The sequence below is a fragment of the Malus domestica genome, chromosome 08, assembly GCF_042453785.1.
Source record: "Malus domestica chromosome 08, GDT2T_hap1".
NCBI classification, from domain to species: domain Eukaryota; kingdom Viridiplantae; phylum Streptophyta; class Magnoliopsida; order Rosales; family Rosaceae; genus Malus; species Malus domestica.
The window spans coordinates 20,264,736-20,276,359 of record NC_091668.1 but is presented as its reverse complement, the minus strand read 5'-3'; the positions used below and the strand labels follow the sequence as shown (position 1 = coordinate 20,276,359).

General features: G+C 35.3%; 1 pseudogene; it reads right to left on the bottom strand.

The window, feature by feature from the left end:
• Positions 1–3,205: 3,205 nt before the first annotated feature.
• LOC114826288 (fluoride export protein 1-like) lies at positions 3,206–11,398 on the bottom strand (annotated as a pseudogene).
• Positions 11,399–11,624: the final 226 nt, after the last annotated feature.

Here is an 11,624-nt window from a genome sequence, read left to right as displayed (position 1 = left end):
GTGTTAATATAGGCTCGTTTGTAAGTTGTTTTAGAATGGTTGAAAGTGTTTTTGGTAAAATATTTTTTAAATCAATTCTTTGTAAAAATGCAAGTAAATTTTGTAAAAACACTTGAAGTGCTTCCTGCAAAAAAAACACATTAATTGGTGTTTTTTTTGTATGAAGCACTTTAAATGCTTTTGGAACAAAAAAAAAAAAAAGGGTTTGGGCACACTTCAATTTGAAAAATAAATAATGTTCACTTTGTACTGCCACTTAGAGATTGGAATTGGGATTGGAATCGGAAATCAGAATGGACCAACCCATTTGTTTAATGAGTGTGGGGGTGCAGTTAATTTGGATTTCATAGGATTTTAATAGATTTTTTTTAAGTAACAGATTTCAAAGGATTTTAAAATATTCTCAATTCTATATGAATTTTGTCAGATTTATATGGATTTCTAATATAGATTTCTATGGATTTCTTTCATGGATTCTCAAGATTTATATGGACTTTTTTTAAAGATTTCTTAGGATTTTAACCTTAATCATACTCTGGGAGACATCTAATCTAAATAGGATTGCTATCTGGTAGTTCATTCTCATAATCTCCATAATAGACCAAGAAATACTAAGTGGATGGTCTAATGCTTACAAAGTGTAACAATGTCACGCATTAATCTAGAATCAAAGAACAATGAAACACAAATTCATTTCAGAAAAGAACGAAAAACACTGATATAGAAACTTGAGAAAAAGTGGAGAGTGTTCCACGAACACTATGATCAAGTAAAGTTCGGATTTCCTCAATTGGGGGAAGCCAAGCAGCCTTTTCCGTTAACAACAACCAAAATTCAACAGAGCTAAATCCTACATTCCCACATTCAATTTCCTACACTTATAGTATAATAGCAATAGTACATTATCCAAATTCAACAGAGCTAAATCATACGTTCTCACATAATATCATTAATTAAATTAAACACATCATTCATTAAACATAATCCAACATAATTCAGTTAACAAAAAGTATGAATAAGCCAATTAAACATAATCCAAAATATAACGAACAAAAAAAACTAAATGTATCATGAGTCATATCACCCTTTCAAATTATAACGTATCCAATTTGACCGCTCTTCTGGTGACATCTTTAGAAATGCATCCTTTTTTGTTTTAGTATCGAGCAAAGCCACCGCTTGATAGCGAGCAAGTTCATCCAAATTTGGCGTTTCCTTGATGGCATCCCATATAGAATTTTGTCTCTCTCTATCCTTATCCCTTTTATACAGACTATGGACTCCTCGGAAGTCAGTGGCAATTGAACCGAGAGTAAGTGAAATATTTTCCATAATTCTAGCTTGATTAGTGGTCTCAGATGATCTAGTATTCCCTTGGTATTGGGTTCTGTTTCATTTCCTACGGTTGGTGATTTCTGGGGGAATCTCTGAGCTAGTGGTTTGAGTGGGTAAGAATGGGGATGATTGATCGAATGATGAAGTTTGGTGTGATGCTTGGTTTTGATTTAGTACAAAGCCCCATTTTCCTCATCATAAAACAAGTTCTCTATTCCAACTTGTTCATCTTCCTCTGTTCCACCTTGTCTATTTTCCACTACAAAAGTTTTTGCATCAGTTTCTTCACCCAATCCCAATGAGTGTTTTCTAGTAGTAGTTGCATCCCCAAGTACGATTTGTAAATCTTCAAAGTCATCACAAGATTTTTTATGAATGCTTCTTTGGTCTGGGTGGGCCTACAAAATAAACAAGAAAATCACAATTGTTCAATAAACTATAAGTGTACATTCAAGTTACATATAATATTTTAAATAAAAGCCAAGAAGCTCACCCTAAAGTATTCTTCCCAAACTTCGTCATCAGCAACAAATCTCTTTGTGTTTGCATCCCACCCAAAGCCAGAGTTGCTTCCCATAAGTTGACTATACTTCCTATATTATTTCTTAAAATATCTCATTCGACTTGTGTAATGCTTATAAGTTTTATTACACTTTAGTCTTTCATTAAGTGTTGGAAGTATTCTTGTCGTCACAATATCTTTGGTTAGCAAACCATTAGCATCACAGCATCCACGCAATGTAGCTTCAATGAGCAATTGTAACAACACCTTGCTCTCTTCCAAAGTCCAAGCGCTATAATCACTCTTGGCCTTCACTTTTCCAATTTCTTGTTGTTCATCTCCCATTTCTAATTACTAGTATGATGGAAACATAAGCAGTAACAAAAAATCAATTCAGGACATACTTAACAAAAACCATCCGAATCATATAATATGCAATGCGTTAATAAAGCAACAAAGTACCTTAATTAACCATACAAATACAGTAAGCTCTAGTCTAATCATAATAACCAAATTCAATACAACAAACAAAACTGGGGGAAAATATTTAATCTAAACTCTTAACAAATGAATAGAATAATGCGAATGACCTATGAATGATCATTTGCAGAAACCAAAAATCAACGCACCACATCAACAACAGTCAGAAAGAATCTCCAAAAGTTGATATATATACAAAAAGAGAAACAGTTTCCCCAAGCAAGAGAAACAAGAAATTATAAAAAGGGACAAATAAAAGGTAAAAACACCTGTGATTTTTAAGGGTTTGTCAACAAAAATGAAAAGCTTAGTTTAGCTAGAAAAACCACACATGCAAGAGTCACAAGAAACAAGTCAATGAAAATCATAATGATATATATATATATATATATATATATATATAGACACACACACACACACACATATATATATATATATACACATAGAACCCGAAAATTCTGAAATCGAAAAGAAAAACCCACATGTAGAGTGGTGGAAACCAGTCAATGAAAATCAAATATATACAATGATGTACATGTATATAACATATGCAAAACACACACATCTAACCCGAAAACTTCTCAAATAAAAAAGAAAAACCAAAATCAAGAGTGGTTGAAATGAGTTAACTTGAACAACAGTAAGAATACAGAAAGAAACAAACATGCAAGTGGAAAAATGAAACATTTACTGTATATTTTACCTAAGCGCACAAGAAACCGCTTCTGAAATACAGCTGTGAGGACTCTTCAAGCCTGTAAGTCAAACACAATTGTTATGCAATGATCGGCCTCAGAAATACAAAAAATGCCCAAAAAATAGTCCAAAACGAACAAAAGCTCGTAACTACAAAATATTGAAGGCCAAAAAAATTAGAATAAAAGAAAATCAAAGCAAAACTTGAACTGCGAAATCAGCTGGGTCCAAAACTCTAATAAGTGCATTGTTCAAAACACACAAAAACAAGAGAAAAAGTTGCACATTAGCATCACGCCATCCATGCAATGTAGCTTCAACAAACAATTGTAACAACACTTTGCTCTCTTCCAAAGTCCAAGCGCAATAATCACTCTTGGGCTTCACTTTTCCAATTTCTTGTTGTAGTATGATGGAAGCATAGCAGTAACAAAAAACTAATTCAAGACATACTTAACAAAAACCATCCGAATCATATAATATGCAATGCGTGAATAAAGCAACAAAGTACCTTAATTAACCAAACAAATACAATAAGCTCTAGTCTAATCATAATAACCAAATTCATGAAAAAAAGCTAATCATAATAACCAAATTCAATATAACAAACAAAACTAGGGGAAAATATTCAATCTAAACTCTTAACAAATGAATAGAATAATGCGAATGACCTATGGATGATCATTTGCAGAAACCAAAAATCAACGCACCACATCAACAACAGTCAGAAAGAATCTCCAAAAATTGATATATACAAAAAAAGAAATAGTTTCCTTAAGCAAGAAAAACAAGAAATTATAAAAAGGGACAAATTAAAGGTAAAAACACCTGTGATTTTTAAGGGTTTGTAAACAAAAATGAAAAGCTCAATTTAGCTAAAAAAAACCACACATGCAAGCGTCACAAGAAACAAGTCAATGAAAATCATAATGATACACACACACACACACACAATATATCTCAGGATCCCCAAACCAAACGAGGTGCATATTGTAGCCAAGGCATATGTGATATATATACACACACACACACAATATATCAGGATCCCCAAACCAAACGAGGTGTATATTGTAACAATGCATGGCATATGCGTACGCTCTCCAAGTGTATTAGCTTTCTCTCATTGCATTGAACTCAGCAATGAAGGTAGAAACAGTACTCAGGCAACTCAGAAATCCAAATTGCATGCCTGTTGCAACAATGTCGCAAACTTAGTGTTCACCTGCGCAAACAGAAAAACTTCTACACATTAGATTTTGTTAGATTTTCTATAAAACAACCATGAGCATGGATCAAGACAATGCAGGACAAAGGTAACACACAAAGTATTGCAATAGAAACAAGTACACTTCAAAATGCTTTTAAAACCTCGACGAGATAATAAAAATCCAAACTAACATGCTTGGTTGTTTATAATGTGACAAATATATGTGAACTGTAAGCTTCCCGAACACGAGACCATAACACACGAAAGTAATGGTTGTAAAGATGTATTAGTTGTTTCAGATGATGACAAGTGTACATAGATTAAGGTGCCTATGTTGGTTAAGTTTGTTATTGACAGTTAGCTTACTTAGTGACTAAGGAAAACCTTGTCTATATATATCTATGTACAGATGTAAAATGATGAAGATGAATATACAAAACACAATTCTCTCTCTTTCTCTCTATCTAAAACTGTTATTCTCTCTCAAATGCCTTTCTCTCTATCAATAACTTGTATGGAAAACAAGCCTATCTCTGCAATCTGATATGGTATCTTTACTGATACTGGAGATCTTCCGATCATGCGCTGCTTCTTGCTTCCACCTTCTTGATCTGTATTGTTTGGTGTGATCTTCTGCTCTCATCTCTTTCTTCATTGAATTGCGACTTCTCTTCTCTGCTCAGTTCTTCTATAACGTTTTTACGAGATTATGCTCACCAACTATTTGATCAATTGCATGACTAAAAGTTGTTGAATTGATATCTGCTTTCTTCCTCCAAATTCGTCTCTGAGTTGAATTTCTTGAGTAATTTTGCTCAATTTTCTCTCTGAAACCCTAATTATGTGATTCTTTCACTAGTTCTTGAATCTTTGCATATTTTTTTCTACAACCATGGTGACTACCGCACAATTACAAATTGTACAATCTCCTATTACAAATCTCATTCTGAATGTCTCTAATTTTGTCACTGTGAAGATTGATGATACAAATTGTCTTGTGTGGAACTATCAAATTCATTTGCTTCTTGAAATTCATGGCATTTTCAACTTTGTTGATGGATCTCGAACATGTCCTACAAGATTTAGAGATGATTATGATGTTGAAGGTGTTAAAACTGAGGAATTTCATATTTGGAAAATGCATGATCATGCTCTTATGCAGTTACTTGTTGTTACATTGTCTCTAACAACCATGTCCTGCATCATTGGTTGTCTCAATTCTCATGATATGTGGACTAATTTGAAGGATAGATTCTCTACGGTTACCAAAGCCATCATTTTTCAATTGAAAAATGAGTTGCGAAATATAAAGAAACGTTCTGATTCAATCTCTCAGTATCTTTAAAGGATCAAAGATGTTAGGGATCATCTCTCAGCAGCAGGAGTAATTTTTGAAGATGATGACATTGTTATCTTGGCACTTAAAGGTTTGCCTACTGAGTACAATACCTTTCAAACATTTATAAAGGGAAGAGATAATGTGATCTCACTAAAGGATTTTAGATCCCAACTCTTGGCAGAAGAAGCTACCGTTGAAAATATCTTTGTGAATGACACCTTTGTGTCAGCCATGATGGCAAATGACAAGAAAGACAAGGGAAAGGCTTTGATGCTTAGAGAAGAATCCACTCAATCTCAATCACAAAATCATAATACTAGTGGATCAAACAACACTGGCAATTATAATGGTGGCTCTTCTAACTACAATGGTGGATACAGTTCTTCTTATAAAGGTCGAGGAAGAGGCATAAATAACAACAGTTCCAATAACAGAAGCAATCCTAGTTTCTCAAATTCAAGTGCAAGGATTCTTGGTCCTGGAAAGCCTCATGTGTCCACATGCCCTGATCATGGTTATGATATTCCTACTTGCCAGATTTGTAACAAACGAGGGCAAATTGTAGCTGACTGCTTTCAGAGACATTTATTTTCCTATACTCAATCTTCCAAGCCGCAGTGCCAAATTTGCTGAAAATTTGGACACACTGCCTTGCAATGTTATCACATAGTTGACTTTTCATATCAAGGAAGGGCTCCATCTACCAATCTTTCTGCTATGTATACTACCTTTCAACCATCTGTACCACATGAGCAATTTTGGGTGGTAGATACAGGAGCAACTTCCCACATAACTTCTGATTTGGCAAATCTCAATCTATCAAACCCACTCTCTAACATAAATACAGTAACTACAACAGTGGTTCAAGTTTGCACATCTCTCATATTGGTTCCAGTACATTAAGGACACCTCAATATGCTTTTGAACTGAAGAAAATTCTGCATGTTCCCCATATATCTCAGCATTTATTATCCATTTATAGACTATGTAAGGATAACAAATGCAGATTTATATGTGATGAATTTTATTATTGGATCCAGGACAAGGTCACAGGGAGAATCTTTCTCCAGGGACTATGTAGGGATGGCTTGTACCCCATTCCCTTATATATTCCACAACACCTCATAAATCAAGCACAACAATCATTTGCATTACTTGCAACACATTCATGTTTTCTTGGCAAGCAAGTCAAAATAATGTTGTGGCACCACAGGCTAGGACATCCCTCCAACATTATGACATCTGCAATGTTGAAACAATCCAATATACATATGCTTGTTTCTCATGTGTCTTCTGTTTGTAAATCATGTTTAAAGGGCAAGTTTACAAGACTCCCTTTTGTTTTTCCTGCAAATAAAACTGTAAAACCCTTGGAGGTTATACATAGTGATGTTTGGGGCCTTCATCTACTGTTTCAGTTGAAGGTTACAAATACTATGTTACCTTTGTGGATGAATATACTAGGTTCACCTGGATTTTTTCATTAATCAATAAAAGTGAAGTGTTCAGTCTTTTTGTTCACTTTTATCAATTTTTGAATACTCACTTTTATCAAAGTGATGGAGGAGGTGAATATTCCAGTCACAAGTTCAAACAATTTTTACTTGACAAGGGTATGGTTCATAAAAAATTATGCCCTTATACCCCCGAGCAAAATGGTCTTGCAAAAAGAAAGTATAAACATATTCTTGAAACAGCTGTTACACTTTTACAAAATGCTTCAATGCCCTCTAAGTATTGGTTTCATGCATGTGCTGCTTCTATGTATCTCATAAATCAAATGCCCTATCAAACCTTGCACATGTCATCACCATATCAATGCTTGTATGGTACCTCTCCTCAGATTTCTCATCTTAAAATCTTTGGTTGTGCATGCTATCCATTTTTAAAACCATACAATACTACTAAGTTGCAACCTAAAACAACTCAGTATGTATTTATATGATATGCGGGCCAATATAAAGGGTACTTGTGTCTAAATCTTCATACTAGCAAGATCATTGTCTCCATACATGTTCTATTTGATGAATTTGATTTTCCTTTTTCAAATCTTCAGCATTCATCCACTGCACCTCATAACATTTCATCTCAGCAAAGGGTATCTGTCACTGCTCCACATGCATTACCTCCATTAGTTACTTCACACAACACAGTTATTCCTCCTCAACCACTTTCTTGACATGTTTTATCCTCTACGGCCTCAGAGTCTTCAAATTCAAGAACCCCTAATGCCACATAGTTGTTTCATTTTCTTCCGTCTAGTGCCTCAGAGTCTTTGGATTCCTCTACTCCTATTCTACCTTATGAGCCAGAACCTCAAGTATCTACATAGTCTCCAATCCTTGTTGATCCAGATTTTCAACTAGAAAATATTCCTATTGTCCTTCCAATAACTTCAGTTAGTTTGCATCCCATGCAAGCTAGGTCCAAAAGTGGGATTTCCAAGAAGAAAGTGTTCTCAACAACTGTTCAATCACCTACAAATGCAATTAAACCTACTTCCTACAAGTCTGCTAGTAGATTTCCTGAGTGGCAAGTAGCTATGCAAGAAGAGATAGACGTTCTTCATGATCTGAAGACTTGGAGCTTAGTTCCTTTACCCTCTGGGAAAAATTTGGTTGGTTGCAAGTGGGTATATAGGATCAAAAGACACCCTGATGGGTCTATAGCTAGACACAAAACTAGATTGGTTGCCAAAGGGTATAGTTAAGAGGAAGGCATTAATTACTGTGAGACTTTCAGTCTTGTAGTTAAACCCACTACTATGAGGTTAATTTTGGCTTTGGCAGCACAATTTAATTGGTCTTTAAGGTAGTTAGATGTTAAGAATGCATTTCTGCATGGTGACTTAAATGAAGAAGTGTATATGGCACAACCTCCAAGTTTTCATAGCTTTATTCATCCTTCTCAATATGTTTGCAAGCTTAATAAGTCACTATATTGTTTGAAGCAAGCTCCCCGAGCGTGGAATGTAAAGCTTACAAGTTATTTGCCTGGTTTGGGCTTTAAGTCCTCATTTGCAGATCCTTCCTTGTTTGTCAACTACTGGTATTGTTGCATTGTTACTTTATGTGGATGATATCATCCTTGCAGGCAGTTGTTCTCAAATGATAATTGATACAATTGTGGAGTTAACCAAGGAATTTGATATGAAGGATTTAGGGCAGTTGCAGTATTTTTTGGGTTTACAAATCACTTATCAGTCTACTGGCCTGTTTGTCTCTTAGTCCAAATATATTAACGATTTGTTAGATAAAGTTGACTTGTAAGATTCAAAGCCTTGTCCTACACCTTGCCTGCTATATCACAGACTCCTCAAGGATGATAGCACTCCATATCATAATCTAGAGCAATATCAGACCATTGTTGGTGCCTTGTAGTATTTAACCTTTACAAGGCCAGACATAGCATTCTCAGTGAACCAATGCCGTCAGTTTATGCACAATCCTATGAATTCTCATGTTGTTGCAGTTAAGAGGATTCTTCAGTATCTCAGTGGCACAATAGACTATGGTCTTAGCTTCAAACCTGGAAAATTGCATCTGCAAGCATACAGTGATGCAAATTGGGCAGGTAATCCTAATGATTGCAGATCAACTTCTGGTCATATTGTGTACTTTGGTTCTAGTCCAATTTCTTGGGCCTCTAAGAAGCAACACACAGTGTCAAGATCTTCAATTGAGGCAGAATATATAGCCCTGGCTATTGCAGCTGTAGAATCGGCATGGATTAGGCAATTATTGTGTGATCTTCATGTTTCTCTATTCACTGCACCTGTGATCTACTGTGATAATATTTCAGCAATTGCTTTGTCTTCCAATCCTGTTTTTCATTCTCGAGTGAAGCACATTGAGATAGATTATCACTTTGTCAGGGAAAGGGTGATCCGAGGAGATTTGAATGTTTCTCATGTGTTTTCCAAAGAACAGTTTGCAGATATTCTCACTAAGGGTTTTGTTGCACCTTTGTTTCAATTTGATGCTTGGTTCATCCAAGCATGAGATTGTGGGGGGGATGTAAAGATGTATTAGTTATTTCAGATGATGACAAGTGTACATAGATTAAGGTGCCTATGTTGGTTAAGTTTGTTATTGACAGTTAGCTCACTTAGTGACCAAGGAAAACCTTGTCTATATATATATATATATATATATATATGTACTGATGTAAAATGATGATGATGAATATACAAAACACAATTCTCTCTCTCTAAAATTGTTATTCTCTCTCAAATGTCTCTCTCTCTATCAAGAACTTGTATGGAAAACAAGCCTCTCTCTGCAATCTGATAATGGTGAGGATCAAGTCATCATGTGGATATGGACAGAGATCATATCACAAGAACTTACCGCTTTCTTCACAGTAGACAGGGCAACCATGATACAAGCTGCAGAAACATTGGCACTTAGAGTACCAAATAGAACCCATTTAAACAACCCCGCCATCCCTAATCCACGTCCATTAAGCCAGGCTAAGAACCACTGGATCCACACACCAAGAGGTCCAACTATGCAACCCAACCACAGTTACACCTCGCTGCTGTCGCTATTAAATTCCTCTCTCAACAATATTCCACTCACACCCCATAGAGCACCTAGCATAAGCAAGAATACTGCTAAAGCTACCAGGTGACGCTTATAGCTATCAACCCTCGAGCTCCTTCTAGAGCTAGTGACACCACATATTAAGCTCCTATCAAGAAGATGCCTAAAACCCCTTGCTGTCTCTACCCTAAAAATGATTGAGTAGGCCGCAAGAAACAAACCGATATAATCCGTCACATAAAAGAGAAGGATTAGTCCAGCAATTTGAGCTACATTTGGTTTGTGATTAATTCATGGATAATAAGCATCAAAGCTTAAACCATCTAGGTTCAAATGAAAATCAAACACCATGCTTGCCATAGCCAGCCACATGTCTACTGCAGCAATTCTTTAGAATATGACATCTTACCCATTAGAAAACCGAGCAGAGCAAACACCCAATGGTGTTCAACACTGAGTTCAAGCATTTTCTGGTTCCAACCGTTGAAAGTTGTAAGGCTTCCTAAGTAATTCGAATGGCCAAATTGTCGGACGTATAGGATATATCTCTTTTGAAAACAACACCCAACCACCCCATCAAGAAAGAACCAACCTACAAAAATGCATTAGGAACTAAGTCTGCATTGGAACATCATCCACCATTTTCCATATTACTACCAAGAAATATGACTAGAAATGTAAAGATGTAGAGAAAATACTATGAAAACAGAGGTTACTATGAAAACAAAGGTACTAAGGAACTTGATTAAACTTTAGTAATCATGATACCATGTGTAGTTACAAGTCCCTCCTGACACTCTTGATTAACAACTTTACAGAAACTTGTTTATTAATAACACACTGCCAAATAATGGTGACTAATACATTTGTGCATGTGTGTGAAGGAGTGATTGTTTGAGAGAGAGAGAGAGAGAGAGAGAGAGAGAGAGAGAGAGAGAGAGAGAGAGAGAGAGAGAGAGGGACCATATTAGAGGGAAGATCAAGATAGAGAATCGTTTGGTTGCTTGTTACACCAGCAACTCCAGGGCTAAACAACTTTTGCAGCAGATATCTCGTTAAGATCTGCACAATGCTGCGCGTCAAATAATCTACTTGACAAGTACGTTTCCTTATATGAAAGAAATATCTAACAAGATGTGTTACAATGACATTCAGTTTTACCAAAAAGACAAACAGAAATCCAAACCTGCCAGATCATGACCAAAGATATTCGTGAACAAATATTTTGTTGTTCTCAAGTGTTTCACACTATAAAGAGAGAAAGGATACAATTTGATCACTATAAGCATCTTCATCTAGACAGATTTCCACAAAATAATAACAATAATAATAATAATTAGGGAGCTTTAATGAAAAGGACTTGGACTAAATTTATTTTAACAAAAAATCATGCTATAACTTTATTTAATGAAAATGATTTAAATATTAATGAAAAACCCTTCAATTTTAATAAAAATGACAAAAGAGCTTAAATTTTAGGGAAAACTTGATATAAGTCCAATTTTTTTAGCCAATAGAATT